Consider the following 15,602-nt stretch of genomic DNA (forward strand, 5'->3'; position numbering starts at 1 on the left):
GTACATTAATATTTGCTATATACTATTGATATATAGAGAAATATAGTTCTCAGTCACACACTTTTACTAAGTCTGTCCCCTATTAAATCACAATCATGGCTCATTCCTTATACCCAATTCCTTTATTTTCATTCTTGTGCCACTGAGCAGAGCTGGACACACATCTTTTGTTAGAAAATTTTCAAAAAAAATGACAATTTTTCAAAGCCAAATACCCGTGAAAACATTTTGATTACCTCCAAATTTTCCATTCTTGCCCATTTTAGTTGTTGTTTTCGGGGGTTGGAGGATTTCATCGTTTTTCTTAGTAATTGGTGAGGGTTTTTAAAAAACAGTTTTTTTAAAAAATTGAAATTTTGAATTTTGAAACAACACATTTAGCTTTTGAAAACTAAATAAATCCATAAAATATTTCTACATAAAACTCTGAGAATAGAAAATTGACCCTTTTTGAAACCCAGTAGAACAAACTAGTCTCTGAAATATTCATTTTTTAAAACTTTATGTTTATACCAGCTCTACCACTGAACACCTCTAGGGACCATGTGTGCTTCGTCCACTGCAAATGCATTATCTCCTCATTCAGTTCTGCCATATTCCTTGCAAAGAAGTACTGCTATGCCACTCTCATTCACTCTCACACTCCCACTTACTTCCAGCCTTTTGCTCCTTCCTAAAACCTTTCTCCTCTCTGCATAAGAACTTGCCAATTTTTTCAAAAACGAGATCGACTGAAATCTCCATCCTCATCCTCTTTGTCTCGCACCTCCCAGGCTTCTCCCCTGCCACTGATAGGGAAATTTATTTCCTGCTATCCTCCTCTAACCTCTGCACTCTGTTGCACCTTAATTATGCTGTCTTTTAGATCCTGATCCTACAAGGATTTACCCAAATGAGTAGTTCTGTTTAACTCAGTTTAGCTTCTTCCATGTTTAAAGTTAAGTACATGCTTAAGTCATGGCAGGATCAGGTCTCAGTATGCTCCAGGCTTCTTCCACATGGAATGTTGCTTTCTCCGAAAGGACTTACCTCAGTAGGCTATGTGCAGTCAGGTTCTTATGTGTGTCGTCACCAGCAGCGAGCACACTGTAGCATCAGTAGAGCCCTGCACAGATACAAAATTTGGATCCACATCCAGATGTGGATATCCACAGATATAAAGTAAATAGCTGCAGATTTGCAGGGCTTTAGATAATAAAATTTGGATCTGCATCCATCTGCGGTCCACAAACAATGTCCATGAATATCGGCATCCACATCTGCGGATGAGGATATCTGCAGATATAAACAGATATCTGCAGATTTGCAGGGCTCTAAGCATCAGGACAAGTCAGAACAGGAAATCAATAACATATTTAGACAATGTAGGCCTGAGACAAATAAAGATATATTTAAAATAAAGCAGTATGTGCTGAATTTTCCTCTTTCTTACTTGTTTGAGACATCCAATATTTAATTTGGCATTCTTTAATTTTTTAAAAGTGCATTTTCAGTTCACTTTTAGTTTTTTCCATTCTACTCAGATTTCACTTCCTAACTGAAAATTAAACAAAACCAACCAACCAACCAACCAAACAAACAAAAAACCTTCATTTGGGATGCATGATTAAACAAAAGCCTTAACAAATTACATGATATATGTTGTAAGACAGATTGTATTCATTTGCTGAACTTGAGGAAACCTTTGGGGTGACAGTTAATCAGTTAAAATACTTACAGTTGAGGGATTGTGTTACTAATTCCTTTTGCAATCCTTTCACAACTCTTCTGAATAAAGGCAAAGAAATAAATGTTTTTGCCGAGGAACTGATCACATCAGCAAATATGGGCTCTCTGATGTAGGCCCCTGTCCTGAAATCTGATCCATGATCATCTTTCAGAACCTCAAACAATTCAATGGGACTGCGTATGGGTACAAGGGTCTGGCCACTTTGATCCAATAGCAGTATCTGGACCTCAGACTGTAAGCTCTACAGGGAAGAGACATCATCCTTTATCTGTTTGTATGGCTCCATGCTAGAGTTGCCAATTTTGGTTGGACATATTCCTGGAGGTTTCATCATATGACAATCTTTAATTAAAGATTAATTTTTAATTCCTGGAGACTCCAGGACAATCCTGGGGGGTTGGCAACCATACTACATGCATATTATGACCCTGTATAATGAAATGGCTATTAATCATACTGGTTGACCAAAAGCTTATGAATGTGACTACTAGATAATAGTGGTAGAGTATTCTCTATGAGCCATAGCACCACTTTACTTATGAATGATCTGAGCTTTTTAGGGTATTCCACATTTGTTTTCCTGCACTTTGAATAAACCGTTGTTCATTTTTGAATGCCAAGAAGTTAAGCTTCTTTTCCTCCATCCACTCTGCTTAAAAACAACAACAACTGAGTGCACTCCTTGTAATCTCAGTGTGTATAATAGAGCCCTTTTGATACTATAATGCTTTTTAACTTTTTAACATGGAAAGAAATCAGTTACAATGAGTGGAAAAAAATATGTGCTTGTTTTTCTCCAGGGATAGAGATAAAAATGTGCAATTTTCCAGATTTAGATAGGCAAATATATTGCTGAGGTACATATTTTAGGAAACTAGGCCTGCATAGTATTAATTGCATTACTTCGTTTGCTGGATTTCTGAGGTTGCCATGCTTCTGTAGTTGATTCAGATGAAGGATATGCAAGATCAGTTTGAAACCCAATCTTCTTTTTCTAAGCCAAAGGCCTCAGCCTACTTCTTGAGTCAAATGGCCCTTACAGATGCCATTGCTCAGTCTAGTTATTCCTTCTTGAATGCTAATTTTAAAAAATTATCACACCTTTACTCCCTGTCTCCAGTGAGAGTCGCTTCCTCTGAGAGCTTGCCATCTATCTCCTCTACAATATGAAAGAGAAAACATACCAAGTAGAAGAGCAAAATATGCAGCAACTTCTAGAGCGGCCATTTCAGGGAGGCCACCGCTTGATTTTACCAGAGTTAAAGGTCCAGCCCCAGAAAGGGTGGGGGAGGGGAGAGGAAATTTCCAGAACAAGAAAATCATGCACTGGGGAGAGTTAACAGGGAGCAGAAAGTGACCAGTGAAGGGAAAGGGGCTGCTTCTGTGTTATTCATATCACCAGTATACCATGCTGGTTTTAATTGTTTTTTAAAAATGGCAGGAAAGGTCATCTCATGACCCAAGAGACAACAACAATTAGAGTATCACTAATAAAATGGGATGTTCTGGACTTTCACTTGCAAATAACTTATAGCTGGAAGGTATAGCTTTGTGTCTAGGCCTAAGAATCACTTTGGGAATGCTTAGAGTTTTTAGAACTTCAGGTTCAAATCTTGCTAGGACTAGCTCTCTGCATTCTTTCTAGGTACATAAATGGTGCGTTAAAAGCTGAGCTCCTGTCTATTCTATGTAGACATTGAAGATCTCATGGCACCTTTTGTAAGAGAAGGGGTTTGAGCCAGTGTCCTCAAAGTTTCCCTCTCTCCCCTGTCGTTCTGTGTGATGCACACTACCTGGTTATCACATTCCATCCAGAGTTTCTCTGTATAATCCTACTATGGATATAGGTTCCAATCTTGCCTGTTCTCCATGCACTGATCTCATAGACTATAAAGGAAGGTCTATATGTGGAGGGCTTATAGGATCAGACCCAATGTTTATAAAGTGTTAAGTGAAGAAATATGCTATATAAATGTCTGGGGGGGTTGTTTTGTTTTTTTAATAAGGCATGTAGCAGAGAATATTTGGAGATGAATTATGGAATATTTTCAGCTTGGCATATATGAGACTGCTGGCTGATTTTGTATTTACAAGCTGACCAAAAACATCTGGGGTCTTCTCTCTGCTGATATTATCACAACAAATGTTTTACATTCTTCCTGACAAGTATTAGGTAAAATAACAAATATTTAGAATAATAAGAAGTGCTGTTTTTCCCTTTTCATTTTGACTCAGCAAAGACTTTTGCTCTTCACGAGGGTGCTAAATATATTACAGCAGAATCACTCTCCAAGAAAATAAGTACCTTAGTGCTGTTTTCTTCCTTTCCCATCTTCTGTTTTATCTTACAGATGCTTTCTTATATTACTACAGAAGGCTTTATGTTGTTAACTACTGCTTGGATGTTCAGTCTGCACTATTTCTCCTTTCTTCCTGCCCCCAGAATCTCTTTAACAGATTCTACTGCAGTCTCAAGAATGCAGCAAAAGAAAAATAAAAGGTTTTAAATAATGTTCATTTTCAGAAAGAGATCCAGACATACTGGAAATGTTTTTCGTGTGGCAGTTGTGCTGTTTCACTAGCTTGCTTTGAAAAGTTTGATTTTCTCTCTGGATATGATGGGCATATCCAAACTTGTGATGAGTAATAGGCTTTCTGCATGTTACAAACTTACACGCATTTAGAGGCTGCATCCTTGCTAGATTATGTATGGCACATTTCAGATCTGAGTGAATACTTTTTGACTGAGTTAGAATTTTTTAAAATGGGGTTTAGAAAGGAAACATCACAAGTCGTGAACAACAGTGGAACCACTAGGCATCAATCCAATTACAACAGGTACAAATAACAGCTGGAAATCCCAAGCATATAACAGAATTGTACTAACTTCTGAAATAAGTGTTGCCCCTTTTTACTAAGAAAATTGAGTTATTTTTGAACTGCAAAGATCAGAAAATACCCGTGATATAACCGAGGACATGATTTCTATGAATAAGAAAAGTTCCAATCTTGCAATTGAAAACATGTGGGCAGACTGCTGTGCCTGCACAGTCCTCTTAATATAGTCTATCAATTTCAGGATCAGACCCTGAAGTAGTAGTCTGGCAGTGATAGTACAAAGTCAGCTCTTGCCATTCTTCCTCAACCTTAATTTCTCAGGGAAAACACCCATGAGAGATTTGTCTTGGTGAGAATTAAGCACAGCGGGATTTGGATTCTAGCTTCCAGGTTTTTAGGCACAAATATGATATATAAGTGGTGCAGTTCATTCAGCAAAATCAGAGCCTTGCCCTGAATTATCTACTTAACATCAACATTGGACCCAGCCCTGCTGCTGTTGAAGTCAATGGCCAAGCTCCTATTAAATTCAGTAATACGCAACTTTTAACCTGCAAAGTGCCTTACAAAAATCCTCATGACTCCTGTCATGTAATTAATTAAGTTATATTATCTCCCATTTACAGATCAGACTGAGGCAGAAAAGTTTAGGTCAGTGTTTTCAGAAGCTTGGCCAGATGCCATCATTTCTCACCCCAAATTATGAAGGTTTGGCCATTCTATAGTGGTGTGTTAAAATAGCCTGTTTTTGTATTGCTCACATAGGCTACCCAGACATCACTGGCAATTTGGGCTCTCCTCTTCTTGTCCCTGAGCACCCAGGAAGTATGCATGGATCCTTATAAAAAGTGTTGTTATATGCTGAGTGTGCAGGCAACTTAGGTGCAGGCGAACATCAGCCTGGTTATCTCCTGGGTGCCCAAATCCTATTTGAGCTTCTAGACAAGTACCCAAGTGGATATTTGCACTTACCCAATCTTTGGTAAAATTTATCCATAATCCACTTCTTATTCCACTTCTTTTAACATTTGTTGCAGAATGTGAATGTGAAAAGCTTGTTTTGATAGCACTTATTAAAAAGTACACAATTTCCCACATCTACTGACAACTAATTGTTTCTGAGGGTTTTCTATCAATCTGGGTATGGGTGAAGTTGTAGTAGTGTCCCAGCAGCCCACAGGCACACCATGAAAGGATCGTGGAAGTGCTTTGAATGGGAGAAGAGTCTGTGATTCTTATAACCAGGGATAACAGTAGTGCTTGGAAAGGATAGCACCATATAGCGTTCAGTGGCTATTACCCAGCTGAGCCTAAGCACCCAGATGCTAGCACCCAATGCTGACAGCAGATTTTCAAAGAACAAGCACCACTCACATTATGCTTTAAAATTTCCCCTTTATATCAGAGCCCCTCAAAGTGGGTAGCCAAATTCTCCACAGAACACATGAAGAAGTCCCTTAGAAAATTCCCCTACATCTGATTTGCCAAAGGCTTGTCAGAGCTGGGATAAGAACTTGAGAGTTTTTGGCACCAAAGCCTATGATCAGATCAGTAGGCCATGCCCTCCCTAACTATCGAAAGTTTAACCTTCAGCATTTTTTGTTTGGTTTTGGTTTTTTTAAGAAAGTGACCTGCAAAGTTAAAGCACAAACCTAGCCAGCACATATTGGTAGCCAGACTGAGAAGAACATTTAGCACATTACCTCTTAAAAACTCACTTCATTTTTCATGCATCCGATGAAGTGAGCTGTAGCTCATGAAAGCTTATGCTCAAATAAATTTGTTAGTCTCTAAGGTGCCACAAATACTCCTGTTCTTTTTGCGGATACAGACTAACACGATTGCTACTCTGAAACCTTTATTTTTCTTGTTGAGCTGGCTCCTATCCAATGTGATACTCTAGCATGAGCCATGCAGTGACAGTAACAACCACCATGGAAACCAGCTGGAGCATGAGGCTGATCATGGGGTGGGGAAAGGAGGCAGCTAAGTAATTTTGTTGCTTAATATATATATATATATATATATATATATATATATATATATATATATATACTGCATGTTTTCTCAAAAGTTTTCCTTCTTTCGATTTTAAAACACAGTTGGAGTGCCCCTCCCACACTGAGTTCCTCTTTCAACATTTAAAACACACTAATCCACAATTATATTGAACCTACAAAAATCTGTGGCTGACTACAAGTTATTCCCACCTCACACTCAAAAACTAAACAGCCCCACCCTCCTTCCAATCCCTGTCCAAATACTGGAGCAATAAGGAGAGCCTTGGAGTATGTCCAAAAGGTTAACAAATCCAGGCTCTTGTGGGCAGATGTTGGGAAAAAAATACCAGAGTCAATGGGGCCCTCATTGAGAGTGCCCTGCCAGCAGCTTCCTCATGGCAACCTCAAGCACCCGGTTTGGGCATGTGAGGTAGAATGAAACAAGGAGATGTAATGAGTAATGGGCTCCCAAATCTATCAGATTGCAAGGGTCTGCACATCTCCCTTCAACCACACTGAAGAATCTCACTCCCTTCAGATTGCAGTAGCCACCCATGAATACCACTAATGCAAAGATGACATTCCCTTTAAATAGTCTTATTCCCTAATTCCCTTATTCCTGTCACCTGCATCTCTCAACCTCTCTTGAAGTGATTCTCTCAACTTGACTGTCTCCTGATTACTATTGACTATGGCTCAGATTTTTAAACATATTTGTCCACAGTGGAACAGCTTCAACAGAAGATAATTGCACACATTGGAATTCCATATTGCATCAGTCAACAGCTAGAGCATTCTCCTGAGAGGAGGGAAGCCCCTCTTCAAATCATTTCTCCCCCTGTGGGGAGAGGTGGACAGGAATTGGACTTGGGTCTCCTACATCTCAGCTGAGTGCTCTAACCACCAGCTATGTAAGATGGACACCATCATCTCCTTCTCTGGCTCATTTGTATGGTGTGAGACAGGCACCTAACTCATTCCCTCAGGAACATCTCAGATGCCTAAGCTGCCCGATTCCAGGCAGTGGGTTCCCATTTGTGAATCACTAAGCAGAGATAGGAGTCTCCCCGCAGCGTAGATTTAGGCAACTATGTCTGAGAGGGGCGAGGATTAGCACCTCCCCACTTTGTTGATATCTTCCATAGGGTAGTTTAGGTAACCCCCACCTAGTGTGCTGAATTTTGTGGATTGCATTCTTTGGTGCCTATCTCTCCCCATTCATTGTTTAGGGAGTCTAGGTGCCTAACACAGGCTTTGTGGATCACAGTTGTGTTCCTATGATTTCCTTGATGCCTAAAAGTTAGGTGCTGACATGTTCAGTGTTGTAGTACCTAAGTCCCTTTATTAATCTTGGGCCCTACTGAAAGTCAATAAGGATTGAGGCTACAAAGTGCTTAAGTCATTTTTGCAAAAGGTACTTAGGGCCAGATTTTTAAAGGTATTCAGACATTTTAAGATGCAAATAGATGCCTAGTGGTATTTTCAAAAGCATCTAGGCACCCAGTTCCCATTGACTTAAATCTGTCCCTTACTGCCTCAATTAAATTTTTTCCCCCAAGCATCCTTTTCTCCCACTATCTGACACCCAGTCAAAATAATTACAGAGTAAATCACAAGGGAAAATAAACTGCCAATTCCCAAATGATGCTCTGTCGGCCTAGTTACTAAAATTAATTCCCCAAATCACAAGGTACTCCAATCCCAAAACCAGATTAGGCATCCCTCACATTCTCTTTTTCTCTCATTAGAGTGGCATAAAAGAACACAAACATATGAGACCAGGTCCTCAGCTGATGTAGACTGACATCTCTTCATTGACTTCTGTGGAGCTATCCTCATTTACACAAGCTGAGGATCTGGCCCATGCATATGGGAGAGAATTGTTTCTTCCTACTCCTTTCCATCTTCCACCAGCTCCACCCACTACATCAAATGTACACACATCTAATTCCTTAGATAACCTGCCCATTCCAATATCTTTATTGTGGAAAACCCTGCAAAGAAACATTGCTGGTTATCTTTAAATCACTTTAGAACCTCACTTCACTAGCACAGGAATATTGTAAAGAAACCATCTAATTTACATAGTCACCCAGAGGTTAATTAGTATAGGAAGGTAAATTTCCAGAAGAGTGCAGAGGAAAATAGCAGCTAAAAGCAATTCTTTCCTTAATTGGTTTTGTACACACACCTTTCACTCCAAGTTTTACAAACGGACTTGGTTATTTCTGTCTTCATTTTCAGAGGAGACCTCATGCAAAGCAGAAAGGAAGTCAGTCACTGTGCTTGCCTGAGTGGTTACTACTTCTTGACCTTTTGTTGTAGGATGGGATATTTGGAAACATTACCATTACAATAACATCACGGTGGGTACTGCAATGCTGATAATAATGCTCTGCTTCTCTCTTGTGCATGCACAGGTTATAATTGAACAAAAAAAAAAGTTCTTCCACTTCGAATAACTGATGATTATTAACACTAGAATCACCAGACTGGAGATCACAATGCCACCATGTTGCAGGTGACACTCAGGTTTGTCTTTCTCACTGAGAACAGACAGCATGCTTGCCTTGCTGTCCCTAGTGTCTGGGTGAAATAGGGACCTGAATGAAGAGAAGAAGCTCACGTTCAGTCTGGGCAAAGCTGAAGTTACAGTGGTTGGAAGAAGGAAGCACTTTAAGGAACCATCAGAGACTGTCCTTGAACTATCAAGGGGGAGCACAATCTCAGAGTCTTGTTGGATTCTTCTCTGATTCTGGAAACCCAGATCTTAAGGCACTACATTGGTGACCCACCCAGTACTGGATCCAGTTCAAGAACAGAAACGGATTGCTCTTTTCTACTGGGGCTAAATGGGATGGGTGTAGGTTATCTCCAAGACCACATCTTTCTCAGCAATAAGAGTTGTTGTGATCAGCAGACATTTCAGGATCAAAGCCCAGAATACACTTTGGTCTAGGACCAGAGAATTCTTAGTGGGTGTGTGACATTAAGATGGTGCCTCCTCCTGGTCACTCTGGAGAATAGCTCACAAAGTCAACACCCCTTCCACCAGTCACATGCCATCTCTCCACTTCTCTCTCCAGGTCTGCAGCCCCTTTCTTGCTCCCTGAGCTGCTGCTGTCTCTAAATGACTCAGCCGTCCGGCCAGATCACTATTTGCATTTTCCCCTTCTGGGGTACCAAAGGGTTTCTTCCTCAATCCTAGGCAGACTTTCCATTCACTGCCGCATAGTGCCACTCCCTCAGTGGCTGACAGGCCCTCCCTCTACTCTGGATTCCAGCTCAGGGACCCTCTAGCCAGCAGTGAAGGTCTGTTCCCTTTTAGACCTTACTGCCTTTTTCTGAGACCTCTCCTTACTGTCTGGCACTCCCTTCTCTGAGTTTGCCAATCACCACTCCCTCCTCCCAGGGAGCAGCTGCAGGCACACGTCTCTGCAGCCTCCAAATACTCCTCCATGGGAGTGACGGCAGCCTTATTTCCCAGCAGCCCGCAAGTCATCATTTAGCAAAGATAAGCATATTTAGTTATTTTAATCTTTCCTCTTAAGTCAATCCCTTAATTAGAATCTATGGCTGTGGAGTTTCACAGAGCATCTGCAGGCTAGAAACCACTAAGGCTAGTTTCTATTAATTGTGCCCACAGACAGTACATTTATTAACGTTGTTGATGACATTTGTTTAAAACATGAATCTGTTTGTTTAGGTGAGAGAGGAAAGGCAGATCTCATTAAATCTCTAGAAGTGAGAGATTGACGCCTACAGCACATACAAGGGGATAGTTTCCCTAGCTGGGATTTTCGGCCAAACTAAGCAGAGGCAAACCTAAAAGCCAGGGGTTTGGAGACTGAACCTAGTGAAGCCCTTCTCTAAAATGCAGAGATTTTAAGATTACAGGGGTGAAAGAAACCTGTCAAATTTTGATCCATTTTTACTCCTATCAGCTGCTAATGAGCATCAAAAATTGTGAAAGCAGATTCAGTTAAGTCCTGCAGTACTCACCTAATGAATATGTTTTGATAAAAAGACATTATGAGACTCAGAAGGAACAACATTAATGCCAAAACAAATCCTTTACTCTCCCCTTCTGCTCTCTTTTGCCCCTTTCCTTTCTTGTCTCTATCTTTACTTACTAATCAATCAGTGCTTAAATTTTCAGACTGGATTGTGACTGGCTCTTTCATGAGTGCTCTGTGGAAGAAGGCCCAAAGAAACTCCTCCTTTGCACCACAATAGCTTGTTAAAAATAAGTTACTCTGGGATTCCCACTGTGTCATGGCTTTTCTGTATGTGTCTTCTAAGTTTGTAAATTCTTTATATGGGCAAGAGAATGTCTCATTGCTGTGTCTTCTACAGCACCAGGCACACTATTGTAAGTAATAAATACAATAATAATCCACATAAGGGATCTTTTACCTATATAAAGGGACAGGCTAGGTTCATAAAAGAATTTAGGTGCCTAATTGCCAAATTGCCATTTTAGGTAGCTAAATCCCAGAATCAGGCACCAGGGGGATCCATAAAACCCCTGCGGAGCTGTTGCTGAGCTCTGTAGGCACCTAAACTCACTTAGTGCCAAAACTTTTGCAGTAAAAGTTCCCTAAGTTGATATGTTTCTGACTCTGAGCATGCTCACTGCATCACCACAGCAAGCGTCCAGATGCCTAAGCCCAGAATGGCACATGAACAGGTGGAAGGGAGGCATTCGTCCACCTAACTCACCTGTGGCACCCAAGCCAGTAAGTGTCCTCAGAGCTCACCTACTGGATTGGGCCACCATGGGTAAGCTCACACAAAACAGCTAGGGTGAGAGACCTCCCTTGTATCTTTTAAGCTGATGGTTAGGATACTAACTGTAGGAGATCCCCAGTTCAAATCCTCCATCTGCCTGATGGGGAGAAGGGATTTGAAAAGGGATCTACTATCTCTTAGGTGAATACCGGAGCCACTGGGTTATGGGCTATTATGATGTAAGGCTCCCTCACTCTCTCCTGTTGAAACTGTTCCATTGTGGATAAATAATTTTAAAAGTTATTGGTGCAGGAATACTGGATCATGTTTCACCCACTTCTCAGGTGAGTGCTCTAGCCCCCAGGGTACAGAGTCATTCTCATGCATTCTCTTGCCTAATGACTTAGGGGATTGGTAAGCATTCCCCAAAGTTCAACCAATACCATAATTGAACCAGAGCACAAATAAGCTGATGGGACTTATTAGTACTGTGTTGGTCCTCTGATGCTATGGCAAAGAATAGCTGGGTGGAACACAAACCAGGAAGGTGCCTGCCAGCAAATATTTTTCCAATTGAAGCACTGGACGAAGCCCAAAGAGAACCTATATTTACATTTAGGAAAAAGTCTCCCATGGTGTACCTTTATTTTTCATTTTCACTACCTCTGCTCGTTAAGGTTTTGGTTAGAAGTTCAAATGTGAAAGCTGTTCATCATAGTATTTGCATATTGTCTGGAAGCTTGTTCAAGATTAACTGTCTAGTCTTGTAGACCCAAGAGCTTTGGATAGTTTGACTCAGACTTAGACACACATCTTTATTGCATTCCTAATGTTTGTGTATATATCCAACCCAAACTGAAGTTCCAAACCTTCTGAGGTTCAGCTATCTTGATGTAATTAAAGGCCAATAACTCTTTTTTCTACAATTAACAAAGACTAAATGTAGTTTTTAAACACATAATGTCTATATGGAAAACATATCAGCTTTCTTTGTGGGAAACATATCAAACTGTAAAGGAGGATTTCCCCCCAAATATGCTGAAAAGCATCGTTAGATGAAAACAGAACTAAGAACAACCATTTATTATGAGAGAATTTCTCATCCGAGAACAATATATTTAGAAATCACATAACATGAAACAATTACTGTCACCCCTACTGAAACATGACTCTTTGTTGTCTATGTTGATACAGCCCCACAGTTTGGATTACAGGGGTGTGAATTGGAGCACACACTATTGTGGATGCTGAAGGTGTGAACTAAAAGATACCTAGTTTGCATTAACATAGTCCTCTTTAAACAAACAAAGTTAACATGAAGTAGGTACCTTTTAGTTTGCGTCTGCAGCATCCACATGGGGGAGTTACAGCGCAGTATGCTGTCATGCCCTGCAATTCGCACCTGTACACTTCTACATGGACAAATAATCTGCATTTGAATTACAAGATCCAGCCATCTGTCTGATTTGAAAATGAAAAGCTTGAAGTCATAGCTATCACCTTGTGATTCTGCTATTGGATTTTTTTCCTTCCATTCAGCCACTGTAATGCACTGTGGTATGTTTCTAGGATAAATTCCCTTCCTATTGAATAATATAGAAATATCTCCAGTGCCCATTTCAGAGCCAAGCATTCTTTTTTCCCCAAAAGAAAAGTATCAAATCTCTGGCTGAAATGGCTTTTGACTAATATTCTGTAGTTATTTAATTTATAACAGCCTGTCAGTTTGGCTCATAAACTTTCTTTAAGTTTTGGCCTGTGAAGTATTGGTAAATGGTATTTTTAAGATTAGAAAAGGCTACTGTGTGTATGTGTGTGTGCGTCCACACATGGACACACAACCAGGTGTGATGAAGGAGGGGAAACTATTTTTCCCTATAACTCAAATTAGGTTGAGATTTTTTCCACTTGGCATTACTTTGTGTTTGCTACTATTTCACAATAGGAAAAAGAATCCTAGGGTACCTGCAAGTCAAAATAGCAACTTCTTAGTTTTTAGCTAGTGGATATATTCCATAATGGCCTGAATTTTATTTGTTTTAGACTTGACCAAACAATTACCAACCATATTCCCCAGGAATCAAGTTCCATGTTCCCAAAAACACTGACTTGGCAGTTAATTCACTTTTTTGTTATTTGAAGAAAAAAAATAACCTCTATAAGGGTCTAGTTCTCTGAAATATGCAGCCAAATTCTACACTTCAGAAGGCCTCACAGGGATGCCTAAGCCTGCTGTACTTTTTATTGAATCAGAATCTAAAAGAATTCAAAGAATCTAGTCCATTAATCTTGTTAGAAACCCTGATCTCACAAGAGTTCCAGTCCTGTCCAGTTTCAAGAGCACAGATTTTCATATTTTAGAATAGGATCCAACCTAGTATGGAGATGCGGGGGGGCAGACTAGATGAAGAAAAGAAGAGAAGAAGAAATAACCAGTTAAGGGGTGCAGGAATAAGATAGATAAAAGACACATACTGTATCAAGAATGGCAGGAGAATTTGAGAATATTGATTTTTCTAGGGATGCTAAATGCTGTCTTCAGCTGTTGACTATCACTTAGATACCACTATGATAGGTTGATAGGGCCAAACCTTTCAATGCCCATCTGAATCAAACTTCCCCTTTGAGCCTTTTGAGGTTAGTTCTTCATCAGTAATAATTCCACCTGCCCAAGCTTTCATTCCTGGGCCATTGGGGTATCTCTACACGGCAATTAGACACCCACGGCAGGCCCATGACAGCTGACATGGGCTTGTGGGGCTTGGGCCGCCAGGCTGTTTAATTGCAGGATAGACTTCTGGGCTCAGACTGGAGCCTGACCTTTAGGACCCTGCAATGTATTGGAGTCCCCAAACGTGGGCTGCAGCCCGAGACCAGAGGAGCGCACGGCAATTAAATAACTTCTCAGCCCAAGCCCTGTGAGCCCAAGTCAGCTGGCATGGGCCAGCCACAGGTATCTAATTGCAGGTAGAGATACTCTGTGTCATGTCACTGTTTCTGAAACGTCAGTAGTTTTGTTGGATTTTATTTTGCATACTCTTTAGCCAGGGCCAGATTAATGCAGGGGCTTTAGGAGCTGCAGCCAAAAGCCCTGGGCTAAGGGGGGCCCTGGTGCAGCAGGGCTCAGGCAGGCTGCCTGCATGCAGTGCCCGCACACCACTCCCAGAAGCGCACAGCTGCTGCCACATCTCTGCGGCCGCTGGTGCAGGACCTCCGTGTTCTGCCCCCACCCCAGCACCGTCTCTGCAGCTCCCATTCGGCACTTGCGCGTGTGTGCAGTGCACAGAGGCACACTGTCCCCCTCCCCCTAGGGGTGCACAGAGACGTGCCAGCAGCCAGCCACTTCTAGGAGTGGTGTGGGGCTAGGGCAGGCAGGCAGGCAGGCTGCCTGAGCCCTGCCGCTGTGGGAAGTGCCTCCTGGATGGAGCCTGCACCTCAAACCCCCTTCTGCACCCCAACACTCTGCCCCAGCCTGGAGCCCCCTCCTGCACCCAAACTCCCTCCCAGAAAGAAACTAATGTAACAGTTGTTCTAAGGTAAGACATAGGCTATTTTTAATTATCTTAACTTTATTCTACGTTTTAAGATTGAAATGTAACCACAGAACGGCTTTATGTTAATTAAAAGGCAAGTTTACTATAGCATTAACAGCCTCAATGTAATAATTGTGATAATTTTGTTTTACTTTAGGAAAAAGACTTGTATTCAGAGGCCCCTCGAAATCTAATAGGCCCGGACCCACAGGAGAGTTAATCCAGCTCTGTCTTTAGCTATGGGCAACCTCCTATTTGTGCACACACCATCTCAGGCTCCATTCCCAAATTAATTGTAATACATTTTGCAGAAATTCTTTCAAATGTCAAGGGAACCCTTCACCTGTCAAGTCAAGACAAATTCTAAAAAGGGAAGGTCTAGCAGATTGCCAAAATAAATGGGCTCAAGGTATTGCCATCCCTTCATTCCTACCTTGATGTGGCAGATCCAGAGAACTCACGGCCACAGCAAACCACAAGCCCAAGAGACGAGCAATGCCTCACACATCTGACATACAGGGTCGCTGTCAGAACTTACCACAAGCATACACAGCAACAACAGAGTACCCCTGTCCTGTGCCTCACTAGTTGTATTACTAATCAGTAAATGGATACAGAGCAGGTTGGTGGTAGTTGTTTGGGGATTGCGCACAAAACCTCAGGGGGTGTAGACAACGCAGCAGACTCATGCACTTTGCCGGTTAATCCAGGTCAATACCTGCAGGAGTTTTCCCAGTAGACATCACCAACTGTGCACACCAGTACTGTTGT

The sequence above is a fragment of the Lepidochelys kempii genome, chromosome 1, assembly GCF_965140265.1.
Source record: "Lepidochelys kempii isolate rLepKem1 chromosome 1, rLepKem1.hap2, whole genome shotgun sequence".
NCBI lineage: Eukaryota > Metazoa > Chordata > Testudines > Cheloniidae > Lepidochelys > Lepidochelys kempii.